We start from the raw sequence: 14,562 nt of genomic DNA on the forward strand, positions 1-14,562 counted from the left end.
AACCCAACACACCCTGATCCCTCACTCTGTATCAGGAACCTCTGTCTGGAGGGAAAGAAGAGGAGGAGGAGAGAACAAACAGGGAGAGGAAGGGGATGAGTGGAGAGAAAAGGGGAATGAGAGAAGAAAATGGGGGAGAGAAGAGAATGGAGGGAGAGGACAGGGTGATCCAGAAAGGGTGAATAAGAGGAGAAAAAGAAGAAAAGGAAGAAGAAAGAGGTAAACAAAGGGGAAGACAGAAAGAGAAAACAGCAGAAAGATGAGGAAGAGAGAGGGAAAGAGAGAGAAAAAAAAGACTGTGAGAGTATCACGGGTGGAGACCAGCAGAAAATATCCCGTTTTGCTGCCCAGATAAAAGACTTGATATGAAACGTCAATTGCCAAGTTTGGTGGTGGTGGTGGTGTTGGCTAGTGGATGGTGGTGATTGTGGTTGATGGTGGTTGATGGTGGTGGTGGTGGTGGTTGTGGCTGATGGTGGTTGGTGGTGGTTGTGGTGATGGTGGTGGTGGTGGTTGATGGTGGTTGGTGGTGGTTATGGCTGATGGTGGTGGTGGTGGTGGTGTTGGTGTTGGCTAGTGGATGGTGGTGGTGGTGGTGGTGGTGGTGGTGGTGGTGGTGATGGTGGTTCGTGGTGGTTGTGGATGATAATGGTAGTTGTGGCTGATGGTGGTTGGTGGTGGTTGTGGCTGATGGTGGTGATGGTGGTGGTTGTGGCTGATGGTGGATGATGGTGGTTGTGGCTGATGGTGGTGATGGTGGTGGTGGTGGTGGTTGCGGATGATGGTGGTTGGTGGTGGTTGTGGCTGATGATGGTGGTGGTGGTGAAATAGTGGATCTTTCAATTCAGAGGTTGGTTGTAAATCCACCCATCGGCTTCCTCCACCGTCGTCTCTCCTTCCTGTCACCTTCCTTATCCTCATCCTTTTCCTCTTTCCTTCTTTCTTCATCCTTATCCTTCATCCCTTTTTTTCTGATTCCTCCTTCCTCCTCCCTTTTTTTCCTCCTTTCTCCTCTGCTTCCTTCTCTTCCTCTTTCCTCACCTTCCTCCATTCCTACTTCCTCATTTTACCCATTCCTCCTTCCTTCTCTTCTTCCCTCCTGTCAAATCTTCCTGATTCTTCTCCTTCCTTCTCCCCTCCTTCATTCTTTTCTCCTTTCTTCCTCCCCTCCTCTTAATATTTCTCTTTCCTCTTCCTCCATCTTCCTCCTTCCTTTCCTTCATTCCTCAAATCCTCCCTGAATTTCTTTCTTGCCTCCTTTTCCTCGTTGTTCCTACATTCTTTCTCTTTGCTCCTCTTCCTTCTCCCTCCTCCCTCTTCTTCCTCCTCTCTCTTCTTCTTCCTCCTCTTACTTTACTTCATTACACCTCTCGTTCCCTCCTTTCCTCCTCCCTTATCTCCGTCACTCCTCTGGTCCTTCCTCCATCTGACCATATTCCCAAATACCCTCTTCATGTCCTTCATTTCTTCCTTCTCTCTCTCAGTCAAAATTTCTCTCTCTCTCTCTCTCTCTCTCTCTCTCCTTCCTGGGACCTAGGAGGGTCATCAAATACAGGTCAGGGAATTAAGCAGAGTGTACCTTGATGAGACACTGAGGAAGGCACGAGAGAGAGAGAGAGAGAGAGAAAGGGGGGAGCGTTGCGAGAAGAGAGAAAATGGCGAATATGTCGTAAAAACTCCCAGCAACTCAATGCAGGAAGTGGGGGATGAAATTTGAGAGAGAGAGAGAGAGAGAGAGAGAGAGAGAGAGAGAGAGAGCAGTGAAAAGGAATAATGAAGCGTAAAAGAGGCTGCCAGCGTCTTCCCTCCCTCCCTCCCTCCCTTTCTTGAGACAAACTGATAGAGAAAGAGAAGGAGAGAGGAAGGGAAAAAAGTGAGACAAAAAGGAGGCAATGAGAGGAAGAGAGAGAGAGAGAGAGAGAGAGAGAGAGAGAGAGGGAGGAGGAGGAAAGAGATGAGGGAGGGAGGGGGATGAGAGAGATGCTGTGGAGGGAGGTAAGCAGATGCAGGAAGTTTTAGAAAGAAACAATCAGGCTTTGTGAAGAGAATAACTGATAAAGCTGCAGAATTACCTTCACCACAGCCACCTAACCTAGCCTAACCCAGCCTACCTTATCCTATTTTAACAATATCTTACACGGTACCTAACCTAACCTAGTCTAATCTAACGTAACTTAACCTAACCTATTCTAATCTTACCTAACCTACCCTAACCTTTTCAAATCTTACCTAACCTAACCTTCATTATCGTCACCTAACCACTTTTTCTCCGTGATGGGAACACTTACTGCAGCCTTCCTTCCTTTTGTACCTTGTTCTTTGCATTGAAATAAAAATCACCGGTATACTGTGTTAACCTAACCTAACCTAACCTCAGCTAACGTCACCTATCTGGCCCTAAACTAAGCCAGTCAGCATAACCTAACTTATACCTAACCTAACCTAACCTAACTTATACCTAACCCAACCCAACCTAACTTATACCTAACCTAACCCAACCTAACTTATACCTAACCTAACTTATACCAAACCCAACCCAACCTACCTTATACCTAACCTAACCCAACCTAACTTATACCAAACCTAACCCAACCTAACTTATACCTAACCTAACCCAACCTAACTTATACCAAACCTAACTTATACCAAACCTAACCCAACCTAACTTATACCTAACCTAACCCAACCTAACTTATACCAAACCCAACCCAACCTAACTTATACCAAACCCAACCCAACCTAACTTATACCTACCCTAACCCAACCTAACTTATACCTACCCTAACCCAACCTAACTTATACCAAACCTAACCCAACCTAACTTATACCAAACCCAACCCAACCTAACTTATACCTACCCTAACCCAACCTAACTTATACCTACCCTAACCCAACCTAACTTATACCAAACCTAACCCAACCTAACTTATACCTAACCCAACCCAACCTAACTTATACCTAACCTAACCCAACCTAACTTATACCAAACCTAACCCAACCTAACTTATACCAAACCCAACCCAACCTAACTTATACCAAACCCAACCCAACCTAACTTATACCTAACCTAACCCAACCTAACTCATACTTAACCTCAGCAATTAATTAACATAAATACTTCCTTTGCACCACGTCAGCCAAAACGAATAAGAAAAAACAAAACTTACAACCAGCCAAGCGACTTCCACCTCCGGCACAAGAGGAAGAAAACTGTATTTGTTTGACATTAAGGAGGAAGAACCAGAACGCTATTCCTGTGACACCAAACTGCTGCCACTACTTACCCTGGCGCCACACACACACACACACACACACACACACAAAACGCTATTCCTGTGAGCACCAAACTGCCGCCACTACTTACCCTGGCGCCACACACACACACACACACACACACACACACACACACACACACACAACGCTTTTCCTGTGTGCAGCAAACTGCTGCCACTACTTATCCTGGCGCCACACACACACACACACACACACACACACACACACACACACAAAACGCTTTTCCTGTGACACCAAACTGCCGCCACTACTTACCCTGGCGCCACACACACACACACACACACACACACACACACACACACACACACACACACACACACACCTCACACGTCTGCGTATTTATTTGACCCGCGTGTGTCCAATTTCAGCCAAATTTGGTGGAAGGGCTAAGGGTCACCCAAGGAGTAAAGCTAATGTTTTCGAGAACTGGGCCAGGGTCAAGGTACACTACAAGGTCAACGTAGGCAGTTTTTATCCAATTTAGAGCAAACTTTGTGGACGGGATGAGGATAAGCCAATAATAAAAGGCTGCGATTATGACAACAATCAAAGGTCAAGGCCACAAGGGAAGGTCAAAGGGTAACATGCTGGATCTGTGAAGGGTCAGGGGAAACCAAGGGATTCAATGTCGAGAACAAAGGTCAGGGTCACAGGGCAAAGCCAAAATTCGATTAGTGTGTCTCTGTGAAAAGAACTATAACTAGAAAAGTATTTTTTCTTATTTAGAAGAAACTTGGTGGCTTAGTTGACCGACTGTTTTTCAGAACAATATGTCAAAGGTAAAGGTCAAGCGAAAAGGTTATCCTAAACAGTATCAGATGTAGACTAAACTTTCTGGAAGGATTTGGGTTAAGGATAAAGGTAATTGATATGAGAACAATGTCAAAGGTCAAGGTCTCAGGGAAAGGACAAAAGTCAAGGTCACTGGGGAAAGTCAACTTAACCCTTTAACCGCGGGCATTGTTTTGGCCTGACTGTCCTCTCCCGCGGGGGTTTCAGCCAAATGTAAACAAACCTTTAAACCTTAATAACTCTGCACAGAATAAAGCTAGAGAAAAAAAAATAAGGTACCATTAGAAAGTACTAACCTTCAGCTTTCCATTGATGTAGGTTTCAAGACTTTGTTGACTTTCACAGGGCGGGCAGTGCCGTTAGAAGTGAGGGGTGTAAAATCACTATTTTACGCCCCACACACCAGTACCAAATGCCAACCACTCTCTCATAATAGTAATATAAACATATATGAACACTGCACATACGATAAACACCCACTCTGTGTTCACTGAGGTAGGTAAAAGGCACTTCACTGCGGCTGCGCCCGCACTTCACTGCGGCTTCACCCGCTCACTGACGTTTGGTTAGCGGCGATGTTTTCATTATTTCTAACTTCCAATATTATTTTACATATAATCTGGGCAATATACATTATATTTACACTGCACTTATTACTATATTGCATCACTGTCGCATCACAGAATTACACAAGTGCCGCAGAATTACACAAGTGCCGCAGATTCTCTTATTACAATATCACTTATTATACTGGCCAATACTTACATTTTTTTCTAGGCAAAATATCCCTTACTACTACATTATCCATTATACAATTATTGGTAAAGCACGTCACTGTCGCATCACTGTATATCAGTCACTTTCAGTATATACTCAGAGAGTGGTACTCGGCAAAGCACGGAGTTACACAGAGAGCGACTTGGCATTCCTGGCATTGGTGTGTGCTCATTTTTCTCGTCCGAGGCCTCCGTGTGGTGTTATGACATACTCTGCAGCGGCCCTGTGACAACCTGCCGCCTGCTGTAGGAGGCAATTTCACAAGCTGGTGCCGGCTCATGTAATTGCGGCACTCAAGACGGTCAGGTTGTGTGTCAGAGTGTTGCCTCGGGATCAATGCCGTCACCTGACCAAATCGTGCAAGCAGCTGCTGCACGACAGTCTTGGAGAACTGTCTCGGTGATGGTTGCCTTATGCCCCCGACTTGTGTCTTGTAGAGGATGAAGGCGTTGAGCATGCACATATCGAGCATGTGCAGGCAAGCCTTCCTGTACCATCGGGTGTTTCTCCTGAGACAGTCTATTTCGCCAATCATCATATCAGACTTATCAACAAGTCTCATGTTCACATTGTAATCAGTGACGGCATCAGGCTTCATGATTGGCTCTCCCGTCCTGTAGCTGACCTTCCCAGTTCTCTGCAATTTCCCCTTGTGGATGGTGCTGATCATATTCACGACCTTCTTGTCATGCCACCTGATCGCCAGAAGCTTGTCTGACTTCTTCAGGTGCACATCTCCCTTGGATGAGGATGATGCTTCTGGGAAACTTGGCCACTCTTTCCTATAGCTCCGTACAGTGCCAACAGTGCCAATGCCGTGTTCAGCCAGGTATTTGGAGAGTTTCGGTGCTGTGTAATAATTGTCTGTGTACAGCACATGATTCCCACCAAAATACCTCTCCATCAGCACTTTTACAACGAAGCCAGAGAAGTCAAGGGGGTCTTTCCTGTTCACGTCCATTGTGCTTGCAGAGCAGATGACGAAATCAAGGATATACCCCGTCTCACAGTCACACAGCACAAAGAACTTTATCCCAAAGCGGTGGCGTTTGCTGTGGATGTACTGCATGAATTTGAGACGTCCTCTGAACAATACCAGGGATTCGTCTATGACGACTTTCTGCATAGGACGGAAAAATCGCATAAATCGATCCCTAATCCTGTTGAGAAAATCCCTCACTTTCCACAAAGGGTCAGTTTGGGACGGGTTGTCATTGTCAGCGAAGTGCAGGTATCCTAGCAGCTGTCGGAACCGATCCCGTGACATATACTTCCCGAATGTTGGGATAGAAGTAATGTCATCCACGAGCCAGTACTCCTCCAACTCATGTCTCTTTATGTGGGGCATCAAGAACATCAGTGCAAAGAACACATACAGCTCTCTGATCCCGACAGGCAACCATGACACTTGCTTTGGTGAGCCAATAGGTCCCAGCCCTTCTGCTGCACACTGAGCTGCATACCTATTGGTCTCATCGCTGACATGCTGCACGATTCGTCATCCATGAAGGCCAGGAAGTAGTCCACAAAGTCAGCACCTGCGCTGCATGGGAAGGCAGGCTGTATTCCAGCATTTGTCATATCAAACGGTGGATTGTGTGGCTGAAAATCTGCACCGTCAGACCAAACAAATGCATCAACTTTCCCTGTGCGTGGTTCAGTGGAAGTGGCAGGTCGCATTGCACTCAATTCCCCGTGAGAAGGAGCTGAAGTGGAGGCAATGGGTGAGGCAATGGGTGAGGCAGGAGGTGAGGCAGGAGGCGAGCGGGAGGGGGGTGAGTGCGGGGGCGGTGATTGGGGGGGTGGCGAGGGTGAGGGAGCTGAGCGGGGGCAGGCGGGGGGGTTACTGACCTGGTGCGTGGTGAAATTTGACCCTTTCTTCCCCGCTTATCACCTCGCTTATCGCTCAGCTTTGCCCTCCAACTGCCACGCATCCCCTTTGTTCTAGGCCGGCCTGCCCTGCTTACCCTGCCTGCACAGCCTGCCTTCCCTCGCTGTGCAGGCTCTGGGAATTCATATACCTCAGATGATGTAGACTGAGGAGAGGGCACGGCAGAAGATGAAGATGATGTGAGGGCAATAGGGCTAGGGGAACGGGAAAGTGGTGGGAAATGCTTGCTAGGGACTGGTGTAGGAGACGTAAGTCTGCGCTTCACTCCCTTCCCACGTGCAACACCAATTTTCCCCATAGGCGCCTTCCCTTTCCCAGAGTAAGTTGGGGGTGGTGGGGGGGAAACTACACACTCACTTTCATCACTGTCACTGTCAATGGTAAAGGGTTCACCACCAATCACTGCAAAATCGTCACTACTTGCTGTAAGTGTATCACTCTCACTGCCACAATCCAGAGTTGTACTTACAGTTTTGTCCACCTCTGTTCTAATTTCTGGAGTGCTCAACCCCTTCTGCCTCGCCGTCGGCAGTTCCTTCACCAGTGTAGAGGTTGAAGGCACACTAGCACTAATCATTTGCGAGGAGGAAGCGAGCGACGATGAGTCGGGACAGAGCGCCATTATCACGCACAGAGCTGAACAGATACTGACTGATGCGTGTCAGGGCAGGGGTGGGGGGGGGCCCCCTCAGGGTTGGAGGAGGGAGGTGTGGGATGGCTCTGGCGTGAAAGAACTCGACAGCTACTCTTGTGTGAGACAATTTGCGCACAGGAAAAACGCGCGGTGTTCAAAATATTCACGAACATTCCAGAATGACACCCGCGGTTTGGTCCAGCTTTGTCGATGTCATTCTGGAATGACACCCACGGTTAAAGGGTTAATTAGTTTTCCAAAGTTGGTGGAAGAGTTTAGCTTTCAGCATGAAGAAAGTAATTCGATTTGGAAGGTAACGATTCAAAGGGCAAGCTCACACGACAAATCTTAGACCTGTTGTTGTTGCTCAGAAGATAATAACGTGGGATGCAGAACGAGGCTCGTTAGTGGCGTTTAACCTATCAAAATGACCAGCCAGCTTCTCCACAGTCGGAAGTTATGCTCACTGAGTGTCCTGTTTACGTCCAGCGCCAGGAAAAATGCTCGCTGAGTGGCCTGTTTACCTTCAGACGATTTCTATTAAAACTATTTTTAATTTAGAATCTTACAGAAATATACAGGTAAAAAAAGTAATAATATTTCTGTGGCAGACTGTCATTATTTCCTATCACATTCTAGATAACGTTATAATACTTTATATGGAAAAAAATTCATTACACCAGCTTAGAAATTATATACTATCATAATCTTAAAACACTTGATTAACGAAAGAAATCATTATAAACCATACAAAATCTGAGATAAAAAAATGCAACCATAAATTAAAACAAATATCCTTACACAGTTTTTTTTTAAATCCCACTCTCATAATTACCCCCGTGCTGACAGCCAGGCATTGTTATGGTCACGTCTGTTATAATTAATGAGAGGTAATTAGTCTCCTTTGTTGTATTAACCAGGCTGTAATTATGTGTTTACTTTTCAGCTCTCCTTTGTATCAGTTTTTACAGCCTCTCGCTTCACCGCCTTCCAATATTCACTTATAATTTGACTATCCTATTCCTCTTTTCCTCCTGCTCCTCCTCCTTTTTTTTTCTTCGTCTTCTTCTTCCTCCTCCTCTTCGCCTTCTTCCTCCTCAGTTACGGTCAGCAATATAGCTTCATTTTTTTTTTTGTCAAACAGTTATGGAAAACTTACATAATAATCTGATAAGCTTGTTGGGCTCCAAAGATTGCATCACCGGGGTTCATAAGTCATCGTTCACTGTCTCGTTACTTATCGTCATGACATGGGTCGGTATTTATGTCCGCAACTCCACACCGCCGTTTGGGTCCGTATTATTTAACCAAGGAGCGAAAAGGTGTGGAAAAGACGCTATTTTTGACAATAATTTCTGAGGCATGTGATAAAGAAAGAACCTGCCGGACCTTTTTTTGCACTGTTGGTGACTACACTGTAATTCACACACACACACACACACACACACACACACACACACACACTTTACAACCTTCGCCTTTACATTCTGAAACAGTGGGCGAAACGTATGAAAACATTCACCAATACCTACTCACAGTTGTATATGGATAGTAATGTTATGAGTACGACATGAAGAAAGAACTTGAAGCAACATTTGAAGTAAACTATTCAGAAATATTCGCCTAAAGAAAAAAACGCGACAAGCAACAGCAATTAATGTGAAACCATGGATCCCCCGTGTAAAGATAGTATTTGTATCGAGTGTACCGCAGAGGCTGATCACATCTAATTATTACTAGTGTTCCCTAAATCAAACCATCCATTCCCCGTGTACAGATATATAGTACTTCTATCGAGTGTACCGCAGAGGCTGATCACATTTAATAATTACTAGTGTCCCCTAAATGACCCTCCAACACTTCTATACACACACCCTGGCACTCCTTTGGTGGTGTGTTGGGGTTGAACCTAAATGACCCTCCAACACTTCTATACACACACCCTGGCACTCCTTTGGTGGTGTGTTGGAGTTGAACCTAAATGACCCTCCAACACTTCTATACACACACCTTGGTACTCCTTTGGTGGTGTGTTGGAGTTGAACCTAAATGACCCTCCAACACTTCTATACACACACCCTGGCACTCCTTGGGTGGTGTGTTGGAGTTGAACCTAAATGACCCTCCAACACTTCTATACACACACCCTGGCACTCCTTTGGTGGTGTGTTGGGGCTGAACCTAAATGACCCTCCAACACTTCTATACACACACCCTGGCACTCCTTTGGTGGTGTGTTGGAGATGAACCTAAATGACCCTCCAACACTTCTATACACACACCCTGGCACTCCTTTGGTGGTGTGTTGGGGTTGAACCTAAATGACCCTCCAACACTTCTATACACACACCTTGGCACTCCTTTGGTGGTGTGTTGGAGCTGAACTTAAGTGACCCTCCAACACTTCTATACACACACCCTGGCACTCCTTTGGTGGTGTGTTGGAGTTGAACCTAAGTGACCCTCCAACACTTCTATACACACACCCTGGCACTCCTTTGGTGGTGTGTTGGGGCTGAAGAAGGCCTTGTGTTCTCCTGCTACGGCTGGGGAAGGTGGCCTGAGATTTTGTACCATTTAACCGCTGCCATGGACGTGCTATCACCTCCTACGGCATATAATGGACTACGGTAACCTGGTACCTGGATTTTCTGTAGGTCTGTAACTGAGAGTCCATAACTAAGGCTCACTGCTGGCCTGGGCACTGTCCTGGGAGGAAGAGTGATGGCCATATTAATCATTCAAACGACTCGCCAAGTACGAACGGGAAAGGGGTGCGTGTTTCAAGTGCTCCAATGTTTTTCTTTTGCCTTTCTTTTCATTTTATTTCATCTGCACGCGTCACTCTGTATCAGCTATGTATATACACTGGCACGACGGGAATATGACCATGTAAATAGGAAAGAACATACGGCAGCACCTTCATTAAAACAAAAACAAATCGTGTGTCGGCAGAGAGAATGAAACAAGGATGTTCAACTCTTCCCAAATGAGGCAGGAACGAAGAGGACGACAACAAGCACCAAACAGTAGGGTAAGGAGCCAAAAACAAGGGATTTACTACTTCCTGGTGCCAAGAGCTGAATAAAATCGTCTGAAGGTAGTACGAACGACACGAAAAGGGACTCCAGCCAAATGAGGATGAAAATAAAGGTAGATTAATAAAGAGGAGGGTAATAAAGGATAACAGAGGAGCCACAACTAAAGACACAGCCACCTTCAATTCCCCAGAGGTACAGGCAGCAGGAGGGACAGAAGCTTAAACTGTTGGCCAACTGGTGTGTGGCAGCAGGAGTAAAACAAGGGTCTTACCTCTCGCCCAATGAGTCTGGCAAGAAGAGGACGCTAACGTACGCTGCCAGAGACACCACAAAAATAACACTGACACTCACAACTCTGGGGCACGTATTCTCGTCGGTTATGGAAGCTCCCTAACACCTCTTCCTGAGCGATTTATTTTGCTTATGACTCCTTACTGTCCCGTTGTGTCATTTAAATCATTCAAATACCATCAGACTCAGCATAAACAACATACAAACTGATATTAACCGGCCATATCCAAGACTAAATCGGTAAGGAAGAAGTGTTAGGGAGCGTCCTTACCCTCCCAGACTACCGGCCTGGGATGTGACCCTTGCCGCGGAACTCAATTATTGCTCTTCCTCTGCTCCTTCTCTCCAAACCTGGCCAGGAGGTGGAGGGGCCGGAGGAAACGGCCGTAAGGAAGATGAAGGCAAGATGGAGGGGCCGGAGGAGAGATGGAGAGTTGCAGGAAAGTGGAGAGAGCTTGGAGAGATAGAAGGAAGGAAGGAAAGGAGAACCGTGGATATGGAGTGGAAAGAGTTACAAGCTTGGCGGGGCAGGGAGGAAAGGTGGAGGGATGGAGAGACAGTGGAGGCAGAGATGGAAGGAGGCTAGAGCAGGGATGAAGGTTGGAGGAAAGGTGGAGGGATGGAGAGACAGTGGAGGCAGAGATGGAAGGAGGCTAGAGCAGGGATGAAGGTTGAAGGAAAGGTGGAGGGATGGAGAGACAGTGGAGGAAAAGATGGAAGGACGCTGGGGGAGAGATGGAGACAACAGGTTACAATATTTACTGTTAATTATTATGATTATTGTTCTGACGCTATGTTTACCACCCAGTCAAATATCATCCAGCACTTCAGCATTTCTCTGTCTGTCTGTCTCTAAAATCTCAGAGCCTCACCCTTTCCCTCCCCTCCCCTTCTCCTCTCTTCCTCCCCAACCTTTCCCCTTGCTCCCTATCCCACCTTAACCTCTCCAACATAACCATCAGTCTCCCTTCCACATCTCTCTCCCCCTCCATCCTCTCCCTCCCTCCCCCTCCCATCTCTCCCCCTCCAACACAGCCGTCACCCTCTCTCCCCACTCCCACGCCAATCTCTTTCCCCTCAAGGCCAGCTTACGTTAACGACCTGTTGTTCTGGTACAGCATTTACCCATAAAGTCAGCAATGTATTATAAGCACACAACAGGTATTTCACAGCCAGGTAATCAACGAGAAATGGTCCAGTATTACATCCCCGTTTACACCTTTACTACAATAATGTTTTCTGTTTTATTCTCACTTTTACCTGACGATTTTCTCACCTTTGGAAACACCTGTTGAACTGGAAGGGTCAGACACACCCTTCCTGTACCCCTACACAAGGCTGGGCTTAACAGAAATGAGTTGGTTTGATGATAGGAAGAGGAAGCTCCCTAACACCTCTGCCTGTGCGACTTGTTTTGCTTATTACACTCTATTCTTCGTGTTACATAAATCACTCAAATATCGCCATTCTCACTGGAACTTTAATCTGAGTGTTTAAAAATGATGCTATTGCGGCTTTCGGGTTAATATGCTCCACTGAAACTTTAATTTGCTCTTAAAAATGATGGTAATGGTATTTTGGAGTTAATATTCTCACTGAAACTATAATTTGAGTGTTAAAAACGATGCTATTGGTCTTTATGCTTGCTGCCACTAAATGATTTATTCAGGCTGGGAACCACCTTTTTATTTTATTTTTTTTCAGAAGTCATATATAAACATTTTTAATAATCACTTTACTATTTAGGAAAAGAATTCTGATGAAGCTTGTAATGCAGTAAGGCCGTGTGGGTAAACAAGGTGTATTTAATGGGTATCCACACACACAAGGATGGTTCAATGGGTCACCCCTTAACAGTACCTAAGTGGAAGGTGCAATGCAGGTGTTAAGGCAGCCTGGCTGGAATGAATTAGCGCTTTCATCATTATTTAACGATCTGTTGGGTTGACTCTCTCTCTCTCTCTCTCTGGAATAAGGTTGACGAAAAGGTGGTGATAACACTTACCCAAATAGACTTCAATAGCAATTCTCTCTCTCTCTCTCTCTCTCTTTCTCTCTCCTGATAAAAAAGGAGCAGTCAGTCTCTCATCCCCTTCTATTTGCTTCTCACTGCCCTCTCTTTCTCCTTTGCACTTCCATTTGTCTCCCTTTACATATCTTCCCTCTTGTCTTTTGTCACACACTGCCTGTTAAATCACTATCCAGTCCTGCACATATGAAGGTTCAGGTTCTTATTCAGTCTCTTATTCACCCGCAAAGATAGTTCTCGATTTTCACTCTCTCTCTCTCTCTCTCTCTCTCTCTCTCTCTCTCTCTCTCGTGAGGACCAGTACACATACTATTACAGTGTCATACACAACCGCACCTCCCAAACACACACACCAACCATTTACTGATAACCACAATTTTAGTTGTCTTTTCAAAACCCGCGGCACACAACTGTTCAGATAATTACCTGGGGTCGCCCACCATCCACTCACTCGATGTAGTGCTCCCTTCAGCTGACTACACTACGGTCCATCTTTTTTTTCTTTTCTTTTTTTTTCTTTTTTACTTTCGCCAGTGTGGGCATTGCCTTTAGCCTGGCGTTCACTCTGGTGGTGTTGTTAAACCTGTGTCTTTGGCAAAGCTGGCGTTCCAATGCCTGGCCTGACACAGCAGTAATTGTACAGCAGTGACCACAAGGTGCCCAGCCTGATCCTGCACTTTTGTTCCATTGCCAATTGTGAATACAGAGAGAGAGAGAGAGATTTACAACCCTGCACCAAAGGACAATTAACAAAAACGTGCCTCTGACTGCCAGGGGTAAAAAGTGTCCCCGCCAAATTAATGACCCGCCAAAAAATTCCTCATCACATCCGCGAATCAAAATCAGACGCCAAAATGAAAGTCAGAGTCGGTGGTTGCAATGACGGCTGCCATGACCTGCCATTGCGGTGTTGCATGTGATTTTGTGCAATGCTGTAGATATGATGGTGGTGGTGGTGGTGGTGGTGGTGGTGATGATGATGATGATGATGATGATGATGATGATGATGATGATGATGATGATGATGATGTGATGATGATATGATGATGATGATGATGATGATGATGATGATGATGATGGTGTTGACGATAATGAAGATGATGATGACGGTGTTGATGACGGTGTTGATGATGATGATGATGATGATGGCTAATTACCGCAGTGTTTTGCTTTCCCTCACGCAGTGCTCATTAACATACAATTTAGTCAGATTAATTTGGTGATATTGTAAGTCAGTCATTCTTTCAGTTACCACAAAAGTCTGCGTCGTAATCTCTTGTCGATAACAGGTATCAGTAACGCAGGCAATGTATCAGGGATATTATCAGACTCTGCCATTTTTACCCCATGCTAAGTCTATCTATCTATCTATTGCCAGACGCCTTAATCCCGTAAGGGTGGCCACAAACAAATCGCCTCCATGTCGCCCTGTCCCCCACCATTTCATTGCCCTGCTCCCAGCTTACACCCCCCTCTCTCATATACCTCTCCACTCCATCCCTCCATCTCATCCTTGGCCTCCATGCTAAGTCTGGCCTGTAAATCACCACAATGGGGTATTTTAAAAAGGTTTACCACACAATATTACGATTAGAAAAGAAAACGATGGCCTTTTTGATTACGTCGAGAAAGAGAGAGAGAGAGAGAGAGAGAGAGAGTCATTAACCCCTTCACTCCAATGACACCTTTTTCCTCGTTACCACCCCACAATTTTCCTCGTCCAGGGAGCCAGTCTACGAGCTGGATAATTACCCTCATTAACCCATCCACTACACGGCACTCTCCTAAGCTCATTAAAATCATCCAACACCAG

This window comes from Coenobita brevimanus, chromosome 80 (genome assembly GCF_032717465.1).
Source record: "Coenobita brevimanus isolate Jiangsu-jjx chromosome 80, ASM3271746v2, whole genome shotgun sequence".
Classification (NCBI taxonomy): domain Eukaryota; kingdom Metazoa; phylum Arthropoda; class Malacostraca; order Decapoda; family Coenobitidae; genus Coenobita; species Coenobita brevimanus.